Source organism: Xyrauchen texanus, chromosome 44, assembly GCF_025860055.1.
Source record: "Xyrauchen texanus isolate HMW12.3.18 chromosome 44, RBS_HiC_50CHRs, whole genome shotgun sequence".
Taxonomy (NCBI): domain Eukaryota; kingdom Metazoa; phylum Chordata; class Actinopteri; order Cypriniformes; family Catostomidae; genus Xyrauchen; species Xyrauchen texanus.
Genome location: NC_068319.1, coordinates 30,061,129 through 30,086,127, shown reverse-complemented (window position 1 = coordinate 30,086,127; position 24,999 = coordinate 30,061,129).

Below are 24,999 nucleotides of genomic sequence, written 5' to 3'. Positions count from 1 at the left end.
ACTCGAGTCCCGAGACGAGCATGGTGCCACGGCGCGCACCGTGTGATAATCACCCCCCTGGCAGACATTTGTAGAGCAGCGGGTTGGGCGACACCCAACACCTTTACGAGATACTACAATCTCAGGGTTGAGTCAGTTTCATCCCGTGTTTTCTCAGGTCCGAGCCAGTAGAACTCGGTAACACGCTGATGGGCTGGCCGGGTGAATCGCTTGCATATAGCGCCCTTTCCCTCACTTGAGGTAAAACTGTGCATCTTATTTCCCAGGAGATCCCACTCAACTCGAATCCCTGGTCGATTCCTCCCTAGCCCTCATGGGTCCGCAGTTCGGTGGAGGAACTTGCCGACCCAATCCACTGCGGGTACTCAAATCTACCCTGTACTGGAATAGGTGCTCCACAGGGTGAGGACTCCTACGCGGACTCCCTCTGTATGTATTTTCCGCAATACGGTCCCCTTACGAGCGGACCCGCGTTTTCCTTGGGTAAGTTTCGGCTGCCCACTGGTCGCCGTGTGCCCACCACCGCGCCACTTCCACGTGTCGCCTAAAAACACATGTGATGTATTCACCACCTTACCTCCCCAGCTGGGTAGGGGTGGTCTCCGCAGGGTCTTTTCCCCCTGAAAGAATAGGAAATTGGGTAAGACCCCCTTCCCTCAGTGCGTGTAAGGGCCCTGGCTGTCTATTGCTCTATGCGAGAAACATAGAGAGAAAAGAGGCCCAGCCAGGCTTGGCCCGTTCCCAGGTTGGCAAGCGTCACCTTGTTCCCCTGTCAGGGTAACCAAAAGGATTCCAACGACTTTTGTGGGGCATTGGGGAAGGGTACGTGCAGTCTGATACAGCTGGTCGTCTGGCACGTAAAAAACACCTGCCCGCTCCTGTGTCAGAACACGCACACGGCTCAGCGCATGGCGTAATTTCAATTGGACCCCTAGTGTCGCTTCTCCGACACAACGTGGAGAGAGCGACAGAAGGGGAACGTCTAGCTTACGAATGTAACCTCCGTTCCCCGATGGAGGAAACGAGACGTTGTGTCCTTCCCGGCCACGTTGCTGAGCCGAGCCGCTGTAGTGACCGGACCATTTCCGGCTCCTCAGAAAAATCCTGAATGAACTCTAGTATTTGCCTCGCCTTTATACCCGTATGTCCGGGGGCGGGGTATGCAAATAAAAGCTGCCAGCTTCTCATTGGCTTTTTTTCATAGATCAGAGGTATATTCGGTGCTCAAGAGAGACCCCTAGTGACGCTTCTCCGACACAACGTCTTGTTCCCTCCATCGGGGAATGGAGGTTACATTCGTAACCTAGACATTTTGCTTGAAAAGTGTGCTTGTGCTATCTTTCTTTAAAAATAAATGTCACTTGGTTTGATATTTTGTTATCCATTGCCATGACTTTCAAACACTTTTAATTGTAGCCTACATGTCCAAATACATTTTGGGGCCACTGTATAAATAGCCTAATAAAAAAATGTCTTTGTTGTAGCTTCTGATTGTGACAGAGCTTTTCAGCCCTTCACATTAAAAAGGCCTCCTCAAGGGCTGTTGTAAGGTACAAAGAATTGCAATTCTATTCCTTTGGCATAGTGACACACACACACACACACACACACACACACACACACACACACACACACACACACACATTTGACCGCAAGCTGACTTGCTCCTCCCCCCCATACCCCCCATCCGTCTGCCTTGAGGGCTGACAGCACATGCTACAGCAAGTCTGCAAATAATGGCACCTATTTATAGTGCCTGGGTGCGGCTTGGAATAGCAACACGTGATTGTGGATCAGCTGTACTGGTGAGAAAGCAAGAAAAAGAGGGATTTGAGTATTGGGTGGCACAGATTCCACGTTCAAATTTATGTAGAATGACCCAGCACGAAAAAAATTATAATCTTTCTCAGAGCTGCCAGTCTAAACAAACCAATGTGACATACACAATCAACTGTTGCATACTGTATGCACACATATCAGTTGTCAGTCCATACAAATGTGTGCACTACAATACAACAAATTCAGAAAGGCACTGTTGAGATAAACCTCATTTGAGTGGACCATGACCCAAAAATGGGTTGCAGGTCTGTTCTTTCACAGTCACTGATTGAAAAATATAAAACCAACCATATAAACGTGCATATCTAGGAACGATGTATAATTTTATCAATAGAGAAGAGGAAAAGAGTCCCATTTTTTTGTTGCTAATGTCAAAGGGTTTAAACAATACATATTTTGGTACTTAAGCGGTAAGGACACATACACCAGAATCAGGTTTTGATTAACACCTTTTTCCAATTCTAGTGAGCTTGGGGAAAGCATCATACAAGAGATCATGTTAGTGCGAGAGAGAGAGAGAGAGAGAGAGAGAGAGAGAGAGAGAGAGAATTTGAATTTAAAAGTCTCTTTATTCCAGCTCAAACAAAACAAAAACATGCAATCATCTTACAGTTAAAGTCTTCAAAAGAAAATCTACAAAAAATTGAGAAAACTAGATTACCATCTATAACTGCACATAAAGCATTTTTGTAGCACCATATTGTTTCTAAAGTACAGATATCATTCATTGACTTGTAATAGTGAAAATCAATTAACACTCTTGATTTTACAGATGTTGAAAATAAAACAATAATATTCTGTCCAGGCTTTAAATCTATTCTATTTTCCTGCTTATGTATATTGCCATCTTTGCTTTACCAACTAAAAAATGTAAAAACCTGGCAAACAAATCTGTTACTTCACTTATACTTTACACCAAGAATAAAAATCTCTAAAGAAAACGTCTCGGGTTATGACTATAACCCTTGTTCCCTGAGAAGGGAACGAGACACTGCGTCGTTGAAAACGACTCTTTGGGGAACGCTCCTTAGCGTGTGCCTCTGAATTATGAATGAAACTATTCCAATCTTGATTGGTGTTGCGTCATGACGTAACATGTGACGGCATAACCGGATGCATAAAAGTGACGCCGGCACACAAACACATTAGCCTAGCGATGAAGCAAGCCGCTCTCAGGCATTGAGGGGCATGGCAGGACAACGCAGTGTCTCGTTCCCTTCTCAGGGAACAAGGGTTATAGTCATAACCCGAGACGCTCCTTCCGAGGGAACTTCGCACTGCGCCGTTGAAAACGACTCTTTGGGGAACAAATGCCCACTAGGCCACGCGCCGAAAAAGGCCTGCCCTAGAGTGAAACTGAACTCAGGCACTCAGCTAGGACGAGAGCACACGTGCGCCAGGCGTACTAGGGAGGTGCAGAAAACCTGATGAAAGTGTGCAGGGTAGCCCAACCGGCTGCCTCACAGATCTCCTGGAGGGGCACTCCCGATAAGAGAGCCCTAGAGGACGCCATGCCTCTAGTTGAATGAGCCCTTATGGCCAAAGGTGAAGGCAAATAGCGCACCTTATAGGCCGAGATAATAGCCTGAACAATCCAATTACCAATGGTTTGTTTCGAAGCAGGGAGCCCCTTCTTAGGTGACCCAAAACACACTAACAGTTGGTCCGACCTCCTCCAAGAAGAGGACCTCTCGAGGTAAACGCTCAAAGCTCTGACAGGGCAGAGCAAATGGAGCCTCTCTTCTTCTGCCGACACATGAGGTGGAGGATGAATGCCTGCAGGACCGTGAGACCGTGCCGTGTTAGAAGGCACCTTAGGCACAAAGCCAGGTCTCGGGTGCAGAATGGCTTTAACTCCGCCAGGGGCAAACTCCAAGCAAGCTGGTGTTACTGCCAGGGCTTGAAGATCTCCCACCTTCTTTAGAGAGGTAATAGCTAAGAGAAAAGCCATCTTGAACGTCAGGTCCTTGGGCGAGGCCGACTGAAGGGGTTCGAAGGGGGCCAGGGATAACCCTTCGAGAACCACCGCCAGGTCCCAGGCAGGAACCCTGGACCTGGTTGTCGGTCTCATCCTCCATGTACCACGGAGAAAACGAATGACCAGCTGGTGCCTCCCCAGAGGCCCAGCACTCAATGGTGCATGGAAAGCCGCAATGGCAGCCACGCACACCTTAAGTGTGGAAGGGAGAGACCAGCAGAGAAACGATCTTGAAGAAACTCCAGAACTGAAGCCACCGGGCAGTTAACTGGATCTACTTCATGTTCTCTACACCAAGTGGAGAACACATTCCACTTGAGGCCATATAATCTCCTAGTAGACGGAGCCCTAGAGTTAAGTATGGTTTCAACCACCCCCGCTGATAGACCAGCATTTAGGTACTGAACCCCCTCAGGGGCCAGACCCACAGTTTCCACAGCTCTGGATGAGGGTGGGAAAACTGTGCCCGCCTGCCTGAGACAACAGATCCCTCCTCAGAGGAATCTGCCATGGCGGAGCTATCAGGAGTGAGATTATGTCTGAGAACCATACTCGGGCCGGCCACATCGGGGCAACCAGAAGTAGACTGATGCCCTCTTGGCGGACCCTTTCCAGGACTCCCGGGAGCAGAGCGATCGGGGGAAATGCGTACAGGCGAAGCCTCGGCCAGGCCTGTACCATGGCATCCAACCCCAGTGGGGCTGGATGTGAGAGGGAGAACCAAAATGGACAGTGGGACGCTCTCGAGACGCCGAATAGATCCACTTTCGATGGTCCAAATTTGTCCCATATCAACTTCACCACCTCTGGATGAAGTCTCCATTCCCCGGCCTCAGCCCCTGCCTCGACAGGATGTCTGCTCCCTGATTCTGAACCCCGGAACATACATGCTCTGATAGACAGTATTTTCCCTTGGGACCAAAGAAATTATCTGATGCTCCGGTCTGCACAGAGGGCGCGATCTGAGTCCCCCTTGTCGGTTCAGATAAGCTACCACTGATGTATTGTCCGAACGTACTAGGACATGGTAACCTTAGATGTCTGGAAGGAAGCTCCTCAGAGCCCTGAACACAGCCAACATCTCTAGACAGTTTATGTGCCAAGAATGATGATGGTCCTGCCACAGACCCCTGGCAAAGCGGCTGTCCATGATCAGCGCTCCAGCCAGTGAGGGAGGCGTCTGTCGAAACGGTTTCCCGGCGACATGACGCTCCCAACACTGGCCCTTGGGACAGGAACCAAGGTTTCTTCCATATTAGCAGAGAACGAAGGCATCTGCGCGTTACTCTGATTTTACTGAAATGGATTCCCCTTGGGGAAAAACCCCTTGGCTTTCAGCCACCACTGGAGGGGCCTCATGTGTAGAAGGCCCAAAGGTATAAAGTTGGATGCCGCTGCCATGAGGCCCAGCAGTCTTAGAAACTGCTTTACAGTGATGGCCTGGCCTAGCTTTAACCCGGACACCATCGCCAGAACGGACTCTATACGTGCAGGAGACATGCGTGCCTGCATCAGTAATCGAGTTCCACACAACACCCAGAAACGTTGTGCACTGGGATGGTTGTAACACACTCTTTTTTGTGTTGAGTCTCAACCCCAAACTTCGAATGTGGCCAAGGACGACATCTCGATGCCGAACCGCCATTTCTCGAGACTGGGTCAGAATGAGCCAATCGTCGATATAATTCAGTATGCGGATGCCCTGAAGTCTCAGAGGAGCAGGAGCTGCATCCATACATTTGGTGAATGTGCGGGGAGAGAGTGCTAGGCCGAACGGAAGAACCCGATATTGGTAAGCTTCGCCCCCGAAAGCGAACCTCAGGAACCTCCTGTGACATGGAAGGATGAAACCATCAAAGGCCGGTTCAAAACTCTGAGATCTAAAATCTCAGCCCCCCATCCTTTTTTGGAACTATAAAGTACCGGCTGTAAAATCCGGACTCCCTGTCTGCATGAGGAACACGTTCTATGGCCTCCTTTAGCAGCAGAGATTGCACTTCTTGTTCCATCACCTGAGTCTGCTCCGGAACCACTGTAGTCTGTACCACCCCAGAGAATTTGGGGGGGGCGGTGCCCGAACTGCAGTCTGTACCCTGATTTTATTATATGCAGGACCCATGCAGATATGTTGGGAAGATGATTCCATGCCTCTACAAAATCTACTAAGGGAACCAACCTCTCGAGGCTGGTCTCGGGTGTTTTTCGAGCACCGTTCTCGACTTCCTGAAGCGAGAGACCGGCAGGATTTAGTCGATACGGTTCTTGTGACCACAATTGATGCTTGTTTTTTTTTTTTTATTTATATTTTTTGACACGAACGGCACGGCGTGCGTCCGCTGGAAATTGATGTGGCCCGAGGCGTCAGAGACGGCGGGAACCGACACCGATTTCCTGAGGACTCCGCTGCGAGAGCAACCTCGGTTGCTCTGCAGTGGGGGGGACAGCCCTCCGAGGTTCTACCACCTTGGTAGGACCTCTTTCCCGAAGCTTCTACTAAGGGAACCAGCCTCTCGAGGCTGGTCTCGGGTGTTTCCCGAGCACTGTTCTCGACTTCCTGAAGCGAGAGACCGGCAGGATTTAGTCGATACGGTTCTTGTGACCACAATGGATACTTTTTTTTTATTATTATTATTTTTATGTATTTTTTTGACACGAACGGCACGGTGTGTGTTCGCTGGAAATTGATGTGGCCCGAAGCATCAGAGACGGCGGAAAACCGACACCGATTCCCTGAGGACGCCGCTGCGAGAACAAACTCGGTTGCTCTGCAGCGGGGGGGAACTCTGTGGTGCGAGGAGCTGACTGATGGCTGGGGCTGATCTGCTTGCCCTACTCGATTTAGACTTACCTTATGGGGGAAGCATCAAGCAGAAAAGATCTAACCTTTTCCTTTATCCCCGATAAATTCAGCCACAGATGCCTCTCTGTGGCCACCATAGCTGCCATAGAGCGGCCAATAGCCATTGAGTGCAGGCAAGAACCAGCCCGACCTGCCGCCATGTAAGCCCTACTTATTAAAGCAGATGTATCCCTGCAGGGCTTACTAGGCAGCGCCCATATCCCGTGCCCCCAAAACATCGTCTGTAATCACCACACTGGGGCTGGAGACACGGGATGAATGCGGTTTACCCCACGATCTCGAGATATATATTTATATATTTTTTTTTTTTGTGGAGATCGGGGAAAAACGGCAAACCCCGGCGCTGAGGTTGTGATCTGTGCCGCAGGAAACGCTCATCTAATTTGTCTTTCAACTTGCGTTTCCTGCTCATTTTGTGGCCAGCTGATATCAAATCTGGCCACGGCACGCGTCACAGCCTCAATCAGCTCCTCATAAGCTTGGCCGAAAACTGGCGTGCTTGACTCACGGTTGTCCGCATCAATGCTGAGCATATCCACTTCCTCGGAAGCAGAGAGCTCAAGCATTGGGACCTGATCGTGGGCAGAAGAAGCCGCGACGCAGGCTTCTGCACCACTCACAGTAGGCTCGGGATCCTCAAACGAAGAATGAGAAAGTGCCGCAGCAGTCTCATTCTCATCTGCAAGATCCCGCTGCGAACCCCATGATCTCAACCGCCGCGCTGCCTCAACAGACGCGGGACCAGATCCGTGGGGAACGCGAGCCTGACCGTGATCATCAAAGCACGCCAACCGGGAGCGCAGCACTCTCATGGGTAGTGCTTCACAACTTTCACAGGCAGATCCCTCGAGAGCTGCCTGTGCGTGCTGCGCTCCCAAACAATTCACACATAAAGCGTGCGTGTCCCTACCCGTAATGAAATGAGGGCAGGGGTGCACGCACATCATGAACTGTTGGGTGGCCATAATATTTTTAAATCAGACAAACAACACCAAATAAGACAAACTCGCCCGACACATAGACATACACATAGAGCGCTTGCTGAAGAGCGAAAGCTAATGTGTTTGTGTGCCGGCGTCACTTTTATGCATCCGGTTATGCCGTCACATGTTACGTCATGACGCAACACCAATCAAGATTGGAATAGTTTCATTCATAATTCAGAGGCGCACGCTAAGGAGCGTTCCCCAAAGGGTCGTTTTCAACGACGCAGTGCGAGTTCCCTCGGAAGGGAACTCTTCACCAAAAACATAAAAAATTCCCTCTTAACAGTCTGAATAAAGGTTGTAACCTATCACATTGCACAAAAACATGGAATATTGTTTCTTTTTCAAAACAAAAATCACAATCTAAACTATTTCTAGCATTCAACTTTGAAATAAAAGCATTTACAGCAATTGCCCCATGTAGAATTCTCCATTGCATGTCACCAGCTATTTTCTCTAACGGTGGCTTATACAGAGCTCTCCATTCTGGCTTTACCCTCTCATTTAACCTAAAAAAAGAACGCCAACGTGTGTCTACCTTCTTTTCTAAAGTTTTTTTGTTAAAGGTTAACACACATGCTTTATACAAACTTTTACCATCTATTGAGAAAAAATCCCAATCCATTTCTTTTCCAGCATTTAGAAAAAAACCAGTACAATCAATTAACTTAGGTGACAAAGATATAGTTGGAAAATTATCTCTCACATTGGGAAAATATTTTTCTTCAGAAAAGACAGTTAACATTTTTTTCTCTTCAATTGTTAAAATTAACTTCCATTTGTTTAACATTTGTGAAACCAAGCGTAGAGAAGAAATAGAAAATTTTTCGGCCAGATAAGCTTAATAAAATACCCAAAGTCGTAACCTGGGAATTGCACAGAAACCTATGAGTTCCAACTCCATTGGAAGTTATGTCCAGACGTGCTCCATATACTAATGGCTCTTCAAGCAGCCAGAAGAGTGAGTCCGTGCAACTTTTCCTTTGTGGAATGAAGAGCATCCAAACTTTGAATGGATTCCTATAGAATATAGGCAGCTTTGCAATATCCAGTTTTGTGAGGTCCAAAAAAAATAAAAACGTATCCATTTTTAACTCCAGCGTATGCTTTAAAATGGCACAGGTTACCGCTGTCCAATTGAAGTCCATTGGCCCTTTTAAAAATCTCTGTATGAACTTCATCCGAAAAGTTGCCGTTCTACTTTGTAAATGTAGCAATCCATGACCACCTTCATCTTTTGGCAGATATAGCATGCTCTGAGGTATCCAATGCAGATGATCCCAAAAATAGCTTGGATTTCAGCCAGCAACTTTACAGGAGGGTCCATACATGCCAACTTGTGCCACAGAGATGATGCAACTAAATTATTCACAATTAGAGTACGCCCTTTATATGACAAACTTGGAACTAACCACTTCCATTTACTTAATCGACCGTTAACCTTGTCAACTAGACCTTCCCACTCCTAAATATTTAAAACCACCAACATTCCATTTTAAACCATTTGGAAGATTAGGTTTACCTTTTTCCCATTTTCCAAAACACACTTTTCGCCCAGTTTATGTTAGCAGATGATAAAAAATGTAACTCCTTTATAAGTCTTATTAAATTGTCAATGTCATTCTGACTATTAACTAAAACTACTACGTCATCAGCATATGCTGATAGATAAAAAACATTTTCACAATTCGGTATTTTCAGTCCAGTTAACTTTTCCCTGATCTGTTGTAAAAAAGGCTCAATGGCCAATGAGTACAACATACCTGATAGCGCACACCCTTGTCTGACACCCCTTCCTACCTTAAAGGGAGCGCATAAGCCACCGTTTATTTTCAGCATACTCTGTACATCACTGTTCTGGCTCTCTATGCTCTCTAATCTTGTGATTCTTATGTTTTGTTTTCTAATTATTTCCAATATGTAAAGGCAATACAATGTGTTTTGGTTTGTTAAATAATGTATCTTTAATAGAATTTGTTTGTATGTTCACAGTTTTACAGTAAAAACAACAAGAAGGGAAGATAGTGAGAAAGAGAAGTCTTCAGTAAAGACACTAAGAAGAAAACTGAGTCTTGTCATTCCTGGAACCGCCTTTCATTGTTGTATTGTTTAGCTCGCTGCATAGGCTGAGTAGCTACACACTCAGCTGAGGGCAGAAGAGTAAAAAGATTATCCATCTATCAAGCTTTCGAGATGTCTCAGTCAGGAACTATGCCACCTATGTCCCAGATGGTAGCCCGGTCGGAGTGCCACTCACGTTCTTCACGGCGTTCATCCACCAGCCAAGCTGCAGCACGAGCCCGAGCAGATGCAGAAGCTGCCCGCACCAGAGCACAGTACGCCAAACGCCAGATCGACATGGAGGTTGAGAAGGCGCGCATCGAGGCAACGCTAAACGCTCTGAAGAAGGAGGGTGAGGCTGAAGCAGCGCTTGCTGCAGCTCATGTCCTGGAAGCGGCAGCTGACGAGCAAGGCATCTCCCCTAAAACGCCTCCTTCCATCAGACGTGCTCGAGACTATGTAAATGCTCACTTCACCAACTTCAGTTCAGAGGCCAAAGAAGAAAGGCCCGTCACAGGACAACTGGTTGGTCATGACGACTCTCACCATCTACAACAGAACCGAACACCAGTCGCTTCCTCTGCCAGGTGAGAATCTCACTGATTTTGTAGACAGGGAGCAGCTAAAGTCCCCTCCTACACACATAAAAATGGACATTTCACCCCAGCCTAGACCTTCAGTGACTCCACAGACTGAACTGTCGGATCTAGCAACCTACCTAGCACGCCGTGATCTGCTCACAGCGGGTTTCAAGGTTTTCGACAACCGTCCTGAGTCCTACTTGTCCTGGAAGTCCATCTTCTGCAACGCCATAGTAGGCCTCAACCTCAAGCCCAGCGAAGAGCTTGACCTTCTAACCAAGTGGCTCAGTGGGGAGTCACTTCAACATGCCCTGAGGATCAGGGCGGTCCATGTGAAAAACCCACAAGCAGGCCTCCAACGTTTGTGGCAGCGTCTAGACAAGAGTTATGGCTCCCCAGAGGTAGTCGAAGCGTCACTCTTCCAACGCTTACAGACTTTTCCAAAGATATCCAATAAAGACGCTCATCTGCTGCAGGAGCTTGCAGATCTTCTGCTAGAGTTAGAGTATGCTCAAAGTGAAAATTATCTGTCAGGCCTTAGCTTTCTTGACACCCCAAGGGGGATAAACCCGATAGTTGAAAAGCTCCCTTATGGACTACAGGAGTCATGGGTGAAACAAGGGACAAAATACAAAAGAGACAATGGTGCAGTATACCCACCTTTCTCATATTTTGTTCAGTTTGTAAATGACTATGCCGAAATGAAAACAGACCCTAGCTTTATGCTACAAAGTTCAAACATAGTAGCTCCAAAGGTTGACAAGACACTGGTAAAACCAACCAGATACAGAGTTCCTGTTGCAGTGAACAAAACAGATATCAGTCAAACAAACGGCACAGCCCAAACATCCGTTTCCAATCCGGACAAGCAATGTCCTATTCACCACAAGCCCCATTCACTCACTAAATGTAGGGGATTTAGATCAAAAACACTTGACGAAAGAAAAGGTATTCTCAAAGAACATGCTATTTGTTATAAGTGTTGTTCTTCCACAAGTCACAGAGCTAAAGACTGTAAAGCCATTATCCAATGCTCAGAATGTAACAGTGATGTTCACGTGTCCGCCATGCATGCTGGTCCACCTCCGTGGACACCTAAAGACTCTAACCCTCTGTCTCAGAGCCACGGCGGGGAGTCCGATTCCCCGAGCCCTGTAACTACAACCAGTTGCACAGAAGTGTGTGGCCAAGGTCTCAAAGGTAAATCCTGCGCTAAGATTTGTTTAGTCAATGTGTATCCCCGCACATCCCCTGAAGAGAAGAGGAGGATGTACGCCATGTTAGATGATCAAAGTAATTCATCCTTAGCCAGGTCCACCTTCTTTGAAATGTTTAAGGTAATTCATCCTTAGCCAGGTCCACCTTCTTTGAAATGTTTAAGGTAAAAGGCGCTGGTTTATCAGAGACTGGAGGGCGCAGAGCCAGTGATTTTGTTATTGAGAATGTAAATGGCAAAGTGTCCATGCTGCTGCCCATACTAACAGAATGTGATCAGATTCCAGATAAAAGGGATGAGATTCCCACCTCTGAGGCTGTGTCGGCTCACCCTCATTTACAGGCAATCGCTTCGCGGATTCCTCCTCTGGACCCATCAGCAGAAATCCTTCTCCTCTTGGGCAGGGACATCATCCAAGCTCACAAGGTCCGCAGTCAGGTGAATGGTCCAAACAGTGCGCCTTACGCTCAACGCCTTGATCTGGGATGGGTAGTTATAGGTGATGTCTGCCTCTCAGGTGCCCACAAACACACAGTGAACTCTTTTAAGACAAACATTCTTAACAACGGCCGCCCTACCTTCCTCAGCCCCTGTGAAAACAAAATCTATATCAAAGTCAAATACACAGAAAGCTGTCATACACTTGATAAGACACAAGTTGAATTGGGCAGACACATTTTCCAGCAAACAGCAGACGATGACAAAGTGGCACTTTCAGCAGAAGATGCTTTGTTCTTGGAAATTATGCACAAAGACTTTGCAAAAGATGATGCAAATAATTGGGTAGCTCCACTCCCATTCCGCACCCCCAACAACAGGGACCAGGTCCTCAGTCGTTTAATGTCGCTCTGCAAAACGCTGAAAAGGAAACCTGAAATGAGGGAGCATTACGTTGAGTTTTTGGATAAAATCTTCAGTAAGGGCCACGCCGAACCAGCTCCTGCTCTTACTCCAGACCAAGAATGCAGGTATCTCCCCAGTTTCGGAGTTTACCACCACCATAAGCCAGGGAAAATTAGGGTAGTCTTTGATTCAAGTGCACAATACGACAATGTTTCTCTCAATGAGGTGCTACTAAAAGGGCCAGATCTCAATAACACTCTTGTGGGAGTTCTGATGCGTTTCAGGTTTGACCCATACGCAGTCATGGCAGACATGGAGCAAATGTTTCACAACTTTCTAGTCAGAGAGGACCACCGCAACTACCTTCGCTTCTTGTGGTTCAAAAACCATGATCTGGATGGAGAAGTGCAGGAATTCAGGATGAGAGTGCATGTATTTGGGAACTGCCCCTCCCCATCAGTGGCTATCTATGGACTGAAACGGTCCGCGATGGAGGGAGAAAGGGAATACGGCAGTGATGCAAGAGAGTTCATTGAACGTCACTTTTACGTAGATGATGGACTAAAATCATTCTCTTCCACAGATGAGGCCATTGACATTCTCCGTAGAGCTCAGAAGATGCTGGCTCAGAGTAACATATGCCTGCACAAAATCTCAGCCAACTGTCCTATCATCACAAGTGCCTTTCCAAGTGAGGACCTTGCAAAGGACATGCAGGGCCTTGACTTCGGGCAGACTACCCCACCCATGCAGCGCAGCTTAGGCTTGGGCTGGGACTTGTCCACAGACCTGTTCAAGTTTCAGGTAACAGTCAATGAAAAGCCCTTCACTAAACGGGGAGTGCTGTCAGTCATTAATAGTGTGTTCGACCCACTTGGCTTTGCCGTCCCAGTCATTGTAGAAGGCAGGGCCATACTGAGAGACATTTCCACTGACATTTGTGAATGGGACACCGAACTGCCTAAAGACAAATTACAATGGTGGCAACAATGGAAGGACTCCCTCAAATATCTACAACAACTTGAAATCCCCAGAATGTACACCTCAATACCACTATCTGCAGCTCTAACTAAGGAGATCCATGTCTTTTGTGATGCCTCCACTAAGGCAGTGGGCGCTGTTGCTTACCTCAAACTCATGGATAGAGATGGACACAGTGAAGTGGGTTTCCTTTTCGGCAAAGTATGGCTTTCCCCAAAACCAGACATCACTATACCCAGACTTGAACTTTGCGCAGCAGTCCTGGCTGTTGAGGCTGCCGAGTTAGTCTTGGAGGAGCTAGACATCGCAGTCGAACATGTGAGCTTCTACACAGACTCCAAAGTAGTGCTCGGTTACATCTTTAACAAAAAGAGACGCTTTCATGTTTATGTGCACAACAGAGTAGCACGCATCAGGCGCTTCACACAAGCCCACCAGTGACATTACGTGCCCACTCATTTAAATCCCGCCGATTATGCCACACGAGCACTGCCCGCTGAGCAGCTCTCTAACTCCATATGGATCAGTGGACCTGCTTTCCTTTCCAACTTGGGAAAAAATCAAGCACAGGCAGAGTTGTTTGATCTGGTAGACCCAGAAACTGACAGCGAATTGCGACCTGAGGTTACTACATGTGCTACCACTATCTCAAAGTATGGACTCAGTAGCGTCAGATTTGAAAGGTTTTCGAGTTGGAATGTACTACTCAAGAGCTATATCCAAACTCCAACACATTGCCCAGTCGTTCAAGCTGAACCCAAAGAGCTCCTGTCACGGCTGGCACAGCTGTAATGAACACTCATCCGAAAAGCAACTTAACCAGGCCAAGTATACTGTCATTCATATTGTTCAAAGGGAGGTTTACTCCGAAGAGATGAGACAAGTTGAAAAAGGTGTACCCCTTAAGAACTCAAGCCCACTCAGCAAACTGAGCCCATTTGTTGATTTGAATGGAATCCTCAGAGTGGGTGGGAGGCTAAAACGCGCGAAGTTGACAACGGACGAAACAAATCCCATACTCATCCCTGGAAAGTACCACCTTGCTCAGCTTATTATAAAACACTTCTACGGGAAGGTATGCCACCAGGGCAGACATTTTACTGAAGGGGCAGTAAGGACTGCAGGTTTTTGGATTGTGGGAGGTAAAAGAGCAATACGCAGAGTGATATTCAACTGCGTCACATGCCGCAAACTAAGGGGGAGACAACAGGAACAGATCATGGCTGAGCTACCAGAGGACAGGCTGTCCACGGACCCTCCTTTCACACATGTAGGCCTTGATGTGTTTGGCCCCTGGCCTGTCATGGTCAGAAAAACACGTGGTAGGCAATCGGATGCTAAGCGATGGGCAGTCATATTTACATTTTTGAGAACACGTGCCATTCATGTTGAAATTATAGAATCAATGGACACGTCGTCGTTCATAAATGCCCTGCGTCGTTTCTTCACCATCAGGGGTGCAGTCAAGCTTCTTAGATCCGATTGTGGGACAAATTTTGTAAGCGCCTGCAAATAACTGCAGATAGACAAACAGGGGTGTCACAACAGCAAACTTCACAGTTTTCTCAAAGACGCTGGCTGCAAATGGCATTTTAACCCCCCACATGCATCTCATATGGGTGGCTCCTGGGAGCGCATGATTGGGGTCACACGTAAAATCCTCGAAGCAATGCTCCTGGAACATAGACCTGCAAGACTCACTCATGAGATATTAGTGACATTAATGGCTGAAGTCACTGCGATAGTAAATGCTCATCCACTCACAGCAGTTTCATCAGATCCAGAAAACCCGGCCATTCTTACTCCTGCTATGCTACTAACACAAAAAGTTGCGACCCCACCGGTCCCACCAGGTCAGTTTGTAAGCAGGGATCTTTTCAGAGCGCAATGGAGGCGCGTACAATACCTCTCCAATGTTTTCTGGAGCCGATGGCAGGGGGAATACATCTCAGGACTTCAGAACCGCCGCAAATGGAAAACAGTGAAACCAAATCTACAAACAGGAGATGTTGTTCTGCTAAAGGAGGCACTTGAACATAGGAATAACTGGCCACTTGGACTCATCACCAAAATTTTCCCAAGCGAGGATGGACTTGTTAGGAAAGTAGAGGTGAAGATTTTCCGCAAGGGTGAACTCAGAGCCTACATAAGACCTATAAGTGAGGTTGTGTTGTTGGTGTCCAAGGACAATGCTTAAAAAAAAAAAAATCAGGCATCTTGGTTTATTGTATTTTATCTGTATTCACATGCTGTTTATGGATGACATCTTCCTGATGTCAGGCGGGGAGTGTTCTGGCTCTCTATGCTCTCTAGTATTGCATTAGTTCGCCGATGTATTTCTTTGTCCCACCTCTGGGCGTCAGTATCTCCTTTAGCGGGTCTTGGGTTTCTTCTAGGATTCTCGCGTGCGCTAGTAAAAAAAAAACAACGCTCGGTAGTGATGTGTGGAAGCAGCAGGCAGAAAAGTTGGTCTCACGCGGTGTGAGGGTGTTCCTGAGGCGTTTACATTTCTTCTCTCCTCTCAGTCCCCCGTATATCTTCGAGAAGCGTTAACATGCCATAATCTGTAAGTACTTAATGGCCTATGTTGTTTTCTAAATAATCTGTTATTTGAGAGGTTATGTTAGCTAACATTACTAGCTTCGCATTTAGTATGCAATAGCACACTATACCATAAGTCGATGTTAGCACTGTTTTTCTCTCTACCCGGTCGTCAGATTGTACTTATGGGTTGTTAAAGGTTAAACAAATAGTCTCTGTGTTTCCTGTATAGCTTTGACGAAGTCTGGTTGAGTTCGCATTCGACTAAATCTAACTAAAAAGGGAAAATCCTGTTATACTTTTACAAAATAATGTAGAAAAATCAAAATTTACAACTTTCTTATTCAGTAGCGGGAATGTATGTCGGGGTCTCAGATATGTTTGAACAGTATTCTGAGCCGCTTGTGAATTTGTGTACTGAAACCGCAATTATCTGCAGTATATTCAGCAGTCCGCATGATAGCGACTTGATTCAAGCTGTATTGTTTAATCACTGTAATCTTGTGATTCTTATGTTTTGTATTCTAATTATTTCCAATATGTAAAGGCATTACAATGTGTTTTGGTTTGTTAAATAATGTATCTTTAATAGAATTTGTTTGTATGTTCACAGTTTTACAGTAAAAACAACAAGAAGGGAAGATAGTGAGAAAGAGAAGTCTTCAGTAAAGACACTAAGAAGAAAACTGAGTCTTGTCATTCCTGGAACCGCCTTTCATTGTTGTATTGTTTAGCTCGCTGCATAGGCTGAGTAGCTACACACTCAGCTGAGGGCAGAAGAATCACTATAGAGAACTTTTATCTTTTCAATAAAATCTTTACAAAAACCAAATTCTTCTAAAACTTTCCATAAATAAGGATGTTCAACTCGGTCGAAAGATTTTTCTTGATCCAAAGTGTTAAAAATAGAATTAATATTAAACATTTTGGAGACATCTATGATATCACGAATTAGACAGATGTTATCAAAAATGGACCTCCCAGGTACACAATAGCTTTGATCTGGCTTAATGACTTCTTCCATCACTACTGCCAATCTATTTGCTAAAACTTTGGAAAGCAGTTTGTAATATGTACATAAGAGTGATACTGGACGCCTATTTTTTATTTCCATAAGGTGTCCTTTTTTTGGTAGTAGTGAAAGGACCGCTCTTTGGCAGCTCAACGGCAGTCGCCCTCAAGCCAAACTTTCGTTAAGTACCATGAGCAAGTCTTCACCTACTACTTCCCATAAAGACTTATAAAAGTCTACAGAAAGACCATCCACACCTGCCGCTTTTCCTGATTCCATACCTTGAAGCGCTTTGGACAGTTCAGTTAAGCTTAAAGCTCCACTGATCTTTGCATTGGCTTCTTTCGATACCTTAGGCAGGTTTCCAAAGAAACCTCCATCAGTATAATCCTCCAGTTTGAGCTCACTCTTATACAAATGTTCATAAAAACAAACTGCTCTCTTTCTAATTTCTTTAGGGTCTGATAATAACATCCCTGTCACATATTTCAAAGCATTGATAATTCTTTTCTGACCATTTTTCTTCTCCAAATTAAAGAAAAAGTTTGTTGGCACATCCAATTGATCTATATTTTGAAAACGTGGCAGAAACACATGCTCCTTGGGACTTAACACCTAGTATGTCACTTATCTGATTTCTCCTTGTTGAAATAGCCTCCAAATATCTATCCTGACCATTTTGTTCTGCTAATTCTTGAAGTTTCACTATTTCAGCCTCTACATTTTCTAAAGATTTGTTTATCGCCACAGTGACATTTTGAGTATACTGTTGACAGATCATTTTTATCTGTACCTTCCCGAAATCCCACCACTGTTGTATTGAATCAAATACATTTTTTGTTTCTCTAAAATTTTCCCAAAAGCACTTAAAAACAACTTTAAAATGTGTATCTACTAACAGTGAATTAGAAAAGAACATAGAACCATACTATGATCAGAAAAAGTAACAGGCACAATTGCGCAGTTACTGAAATTAGCAAGTTGATGTTTTAGTACATAAAATCTGTCCCATCTAGCTAATGAAATGACATTATCACAGGTATGAACCCAAGTATACTGTCTCTGCTCCTCAAACTTCCTCCAAATATCACACAAATCATGTCTCTTAATGACTTGAATAAGTCTTTTCCTAGAGGGTAAATGTGGTTCAATATGATTCCTGTCTATTTCTTTTTCAGTACAGTTAAAATCCCCCACTAAAAATAAATAATCTTCATCACTACAATCCTGTAGGGTTAACGAGAGAGTGTCTAAAAAACACATTCTCTCAATTGCTGAAGTTGGAACATAAACACAAATCAATACAAAAACAATATTCTCAAAACACGCTTTAACTTGTAAAAGCCTTCCACTTATAACTTCTTCAACACTATAAGAAACTGGGCTAAAATGTTTGGTGAAGAAAATTGCCACTCCTCCACTAAGTGACGTGTTATGACTTAAAACTGATATTCCTTCCCATTCTCTTAACCAATTTATGGCATTTTTTCATCACTGTGAGTTTCTTGAACAAAAACAACATCTGCTCTTTTTTGTTTAATTACTTCAAACAATGTTGCTCTCTTCTTCAAATCCCTTGCTCCATTCACATTTATTGAAGCAAAACGCATCTCACTCATGATCAAAAAATATAAGTCTCTTCAGATTATAATTTTTCACCTCCATCATTGTTTAACTCTATGTTGAGTTTTCTCAGTAATTTCTTTAAACGAAACACTTCTTTGTTTGTAAAGTTCCCTTCAGCCATCCAACACCTTGTTTTTTAAATAAATTGCTTTACGTCAGGGAAATATTCATCTACATTCACCCCTCTCTTGTTTTTTGTCGATCTGAGAAAAGACTTGATGTCTTCCACTTCCTAATTCCGATTTAAACTTTCACTTTGGGAAAAAACTGTACTAGAAACCGATAACTCACTGTCACTTTCTGTATCATCATTCACTCTAGTTTCATCCATATCTGCCTTCTTCAGAGGTTTCAGATCACTAAAAACATCACTTTTCTTTATTTTTAAAGGTACCTTAAACACTGTATGCTCCACTTCTCGGTCATCGCTAAACATTCCGCGTGTCTCTACAATCTGTAGATCCTGTTCTTTACTTTTACTTGACTGTACATTTTCTGCTACCTTACTCGAAAGATCTGCTTGTGTCACATCATCCTCAATGGGTTCATCGCTAACTAATTTGTCAACAGTCATCTTTATTACAAGTTGTTCAGTCATGTTTTTTCCAGTTTCAGACGGTCCCGCCTCAGCCTGATCAGTCAGGCTTTTACTGTCAGACACATTTATTTGCTTTCTTTTCTCCTTGTCTGTACAAGTTCGAATTAGATGTCCTGTCTTGCCACAACTGAAACACTTCATTTTCTCAGTTGTCGCAAAAACAACATAATCAAAATCATCTACTCGAAAATTAAACGCTACATCCAACTCCACATCATCTTTCACTATCATATAAACAAAATGTCTGAAAGAGACGACATGTTTTAAAAGTGAAGACTCATATCCCATGGGAATTTCCCATATCGAGAGAGAGTTTTTGAAAGAATGTCATCACTAATAAATGGTGGAACATTAGACAGAGTTACTTTTTTGGAAGGTAAAGAGAGTGGCAGTACTGGGGTAAAAACACCATCAATGACAATACCATTCTCTACCAACACATTTGCTTTTTCCACTGTATTCATAAAAATCACTGTTGCATTGTTCATCCTTGACGCTGACAACACACAATCATATCCATCCACTTCACCCACAGCTAAACAACAGTATTCCACACTTGCTGCGTTCGCCACTTTCAATCCGTGGCGCCACGTAAGGCTACTCAGTACTGGCATTCCAGGAGCTGCCATGCTTCTTTAAAGAAGTGGCCAGCACACAGCCCGCACAAAACAACCCACCTAACTATCACTTATCTTTTCACACAACAAAATTAGAAAAAAAGAGAGAAAGATTTTAGAAATCCAAAGTAATCACGCAAACTTCAAACACACCCACACTCACCAAGCTCCACTCGCTCAACAGACGCTCACGCATGCGTACGAGAGAGAGAGTGAGTGAGTGAGTGAGTGAGTGAACAAGACTCCTGCTGTGTAGCTGAAATATAAATGTGATATATAAATGTGAAGCTGATGTGTATTTATGAAGTAGTTTCATTGTGAAGCAGTAAGCCCAGAAAGTTATCAATTAAAGCCTGTCCTGTGTGTGGAGAAATCTGGTTACCTGCGTCCTCCTTCCCTCCTGTTGTGAATTTCTTTACAAGCTCTTATTAATTTTGTTTAATTTAGACATATATTAATGCATTGTTAATACTAAAAGTTAAACATGTTAAAGAGACAGCAGAGGTAGGGGCAAGTCAAGTCTCAAGTTAGCAATGTATAGTGTGTAGATAAAAGACAATGATAGTAAATCAAGACAATGAAGTCAGTGGGTCACCTCAAGCAAGTCAAGTCGAGTCCTGCTCGACTTGATTAAAAGAGTTAATCAGAATCAATTCACAATAAATACGGAATCAAGGGGAGAGGTTACCGTTTCTATTTTACCTTTTACATTTTCAGAATGTGTTATAAGGGACTTTTTTACAGCTAAACTATTTATTAGTGTCAGAAAGAATCTGTAGAATGATTCCTGTCAAATAGTCTCCACAGCACCTCACAAATAAACCTGTGGATAATACATAGTAACAGGAAAATTACCCAAAGCAGAGGATTTTACATCCAACAGTTAACAAGTGCCATTTTGATGGTTGCCACATGGTCGCATTAAATGACTGAACCTAAAGAATTAAAGAGAAGAAACTTCTCAGAGAAAACCTGTTTGTGTTGAACTCTGCACAAATAGACCAATCATTGTATAAGCTTTAAGCTAAATGTGCCAATTTTTTGTTTATTTAATTAAAAATAGATTTTTCATCAGGGAGACGATTTTAAAATAGTTTGTCTCAAGAATCGTGATTTGTTACAGAATAATTATTTTTTTCCCCACTCCTAGCATTCACCTTATTCAGACCTGCCCCTTCACATGCTTCCATGTTTTGTATCTTTGTTTTTATTGATTCATACAATTAACAAAGAAAAGGAAAATATATATTCACAGAATCAACTTATACCCCCACTATTACCCCTCCCAATCCCTAACCCCACCCTGACCCTCAACAAATACCCCCCACAAAAAAAAAGATATTATATATATATATAATATCTTTTTTTGTGGGGGGTATTTGTTGAGGCTCCACTTGTGATTATTTTATATATATATATATATATAAAATAATCACACACATTTATAACTATACTTTTCTATCCACTTCCCCTCCCCGAGAGCCCTCCAAGAATGCCAAATAGCTGCCCCATTTCCTATCAAATGAATCCAAGTTCCCCAGCCTTCTACATGACATTTCCTCAAATGCCGCCACCCTCCCCATCTCTGTGCACCACTCTTGAAATGAGGGCAATCCAGCTGATTTTCATCCCCTTAGAACAATCAGTCAAAACACTGGTTAGGACCCAATTTTTTTATGTGTTTATCCCCTATCTGGTATAGGTTTATCACCTAAAATACAGTATCTGGGGCTAAATGTAATCTGAGTGCCCAATACGTCACACATAAAACTCTGAACCTTCAACCAAAATTCTTGGACCTTAACACACCACCAAAAAACATGGGTTGTGTCTTTAAGACCAAGCCTATACAATCTAGAGGTCAAATCTTAAATTGCATAAGGTGCACCCTTGCATCTCTAGATGCAGACTTGACATTTTTTAGAATCCTCTCTTTAGAATTACTCCATCATCTAATACCAAGTTTAAATCTTTCTCCCATAATCTGTTGATAGAAGTTAAAGCTCACCCCCCAGACTCTGAATTAGCAGGGAGTAATACACTGATGCATCATGACCTTTTCCAAAAGCAATAATCACCACTTTCAGAGTATCTGCCATTTTGGGGGGGTGTATGCTTCTCCCAAAAATAGTACAAAGCAGGTGGCACAGCTGTAAATACCTAAAGAACTGAGATCTGGGAATCCAAAAATGTTGAAACAAATTTTCAAAAGAATCTAACATAGGTCACCAAGTGTATTTACCTCCTGTACAATCCCCTCTGACCAGCAGAAAGGGGACTTATTAATACATAATTTTGGGTTCAGCCAAATGCTCAAGGCAACATTTAAATTAATATCAGAATTAAACACTCTGGACACTTTTGTCCATACCGAGTGCAAATGCAAGATAATGGGGTGTGTAACTTAACTTCTCTGATTAGTTTGATAGAAAGGCTTTGCAATGGCGAAATAAGAACGTCCTGTTCGATACTGTCAGGTTAATAATAAAACACAATCTTGGGTAGGCCTAGCCCACCTTTGTCAATCAGCCTATGCGACTTAATGTAATCTGGGATGTTTACCATTCCAAATGAAGGACTTCGCAATGCTATCAAATTGCTTGAAATAAGTGAGGGTGACATTTATAGGGAGAGACTGTAGCATGTAGTTTAATTTTGGAATACAATACATTTTAATAACATTAACCTTCCCAATCAAAGATAAATTTAATGAAGCTCACCTGTCAAATTCGCTCGAAAACCTTTTTATTAAACGGTCAAAATGAACTCTAACTAAATCACACAAATTAGCTGGGAATAAAATACCCAAATACTTAATGCCCTGTTTGGGCCACTGGCTGAAAAGCTCTTAACAGGCAGTATGCTGTCAGAGCCAAAGCTTCGCATTTAGACCAATTAACTGTGTATCTTGAGAAAAGGAATGAATAATTCTGTGGAGGTAAGGCATAGATCTAGTGAGGTTGGAGTCGAATAATAAAAGATTATCTGTGCAAAGCAAAAGCTTATGCACTACATCTCCCACCAACACTTGGAAAATCATCCTCCTTTCTTATTTTGGCTGCTAATGGTTCCAGGGCCAGACAGAACAATATTGGTGAACGAGGGCAAGCCTGCTGGGTGCCACTATCCAGAGTAAAATGATCTGCAATTAGTCCATTTGTTTGTACAGCTGCTATCAGGTGTTTATAAAGTAACATAATCCAACCAGTAAAAGTATTCTCGAACCCATACATTTCCAAAATCTTAAAAAGATAATCCCATTCGAACATATAAAATACCTTTTCGGCATCAAGTGAGATGGCAGTGACCAGAGTCTGATCATTTGCTACTGACCACATGATATTGATGAAACGCCTAAAGTTATCAGAAGAGATACGGACCAGAAAAAAACCCCACCTGATCTAAATGTTTAAGAAATGTCATAACTTTACTTAATCAGTTTTGACAATATTTTAACATCTAGCTGGATCAGGAGAACTGGATGGTAACTCTTACACTCACTGGGATCTTTGTCCTTTTTAAGAATCAGTCTGATCCGGACTTGCATCATGGTTGGTGGAAGCTTTCCATTCTTTAATGATTCCATATAAACGTCTAGCAAAAGTGGAGCCAATTCTGTATCTTAAGATCTAAAACTCTCAGTGGCAAAGCCATCCGTCTCTGGAGCCTTGCCTGTAGGCAAGGCCTTAATTACCTCGCCAAGCTCCTCCAAGGTTATTTCAGAATCAAGATAATTATTTTGCTGAGCCATCAGTTTAGGAAGTTCTAAATGGTTCCACAAAGTTTCTAATATCATCATCAGTAGATGAAGACGTGGAAGATCAAGTATGTTTAAAAGCATTATTATTATCAATGGCTGAGGAAAATATTTCACCACCAACAGAATTCACTGAGGGTATGGTGGAAAAAGACCCTCTCTGTTTTATATATTTAGCCAGACGTTTTCCTGCCTTGTCATCCGACTCAAAGTATGACTGTCTTGCCCAGAATAGACAATACTCCACCTTCCATGACAAAATAGTATTACAGGTGAAACTCGAAAAATTAGAATATCGTGCAAAAGTTCATTAATTTCAGTAATTCAACTTAAAAGGTGAAACTAATATATTATATAGACTCATTACAAGCAAAGTAAGATATTTCAAGCCTTTATTTGATATAATTTTGATGATTATGGCTTACAGCTTATGAAAACCCCAAATTCAGAATCTCAGAAAATTAGAATATTGTGAAAAGGTTCAGTATTGTAGGCTCAAAGTGTCACACTCTAATCAGCTAAACACCTGCAAAGGGTTCCTGAGCCTTTAAATGGTCTCTCAGTCTGGTTCAGTTGAATTCACAATCATGGGGAAGACTGCTGACCTGACAGCTGTGCAGAAAACCATCATTGACACCCTCCACAAGGAGGGAAAGCCTCAAAAGGTAATTGCAAAAGAAGTTGGATGTTCTCAAAGTGCTGTATCAAAGCACATTAATAGAAAGTTAAGTGGAAGGGAAAAGTGTGGAAGAAAAAGGTGCACAAGCAGCAGGGATGACCGTAGCCTGGAGAGGATTGTCAGGAAAAGGCCATTCAAATGTGTGGGGAGCTTCACAAGGAGTGGACTGAGGCTGGAGTTACTGCATCAAGAGCCACCACACACAGACGGGTCCTGGACATGGGCTTCAAATGTCAAACATCTTACCTGGGCTAAAGAAAAAAAAGAACTGGTCTGTTGCTCAGTGGTCCAAAGTCCTCTTTTCTGATGAGAGCAAATTTTGCATCTCATTTGGAAACCAAGGTCCCAGAGTCTGGAGGAAGAATGGAGAGGCACACAATCCAAGATGCTTGAAGTCCAGTGTGAAGTTTAAACAGTCTGTGTTGGTTTGGGGAGCCATGTCATCGGCTGGTGTTGGTCCACTGTGCTTTATTAAGTCCAGAGTCAACGCAGCCATCTACCGGGACATTTTAGAGCACTTCATGCTTCCTTCAGCAGACAAGCTTTATGGAGATGCTGACTTCATTTTCCAGCAGGACTTGGCACCTGCCCACACTGCCAAAAGTACCAAAACCTGGTTCAATGACCATGGTATTACTGTGCTTGATTGGCCAGCAAACTCGCCTGACCTGAACCCCATAGAGAATCTATGGGGCATTGCCAAGAGAAAGATGAGAGACATGAGACCAAACAATGCAGAAGAGCTGAAGGCCGCTATTGAAGCATCTTGGTCTTCCATAAAACCTCAGCAGTGCCACAGGCTGATAGCATCCATGCCACGCCGC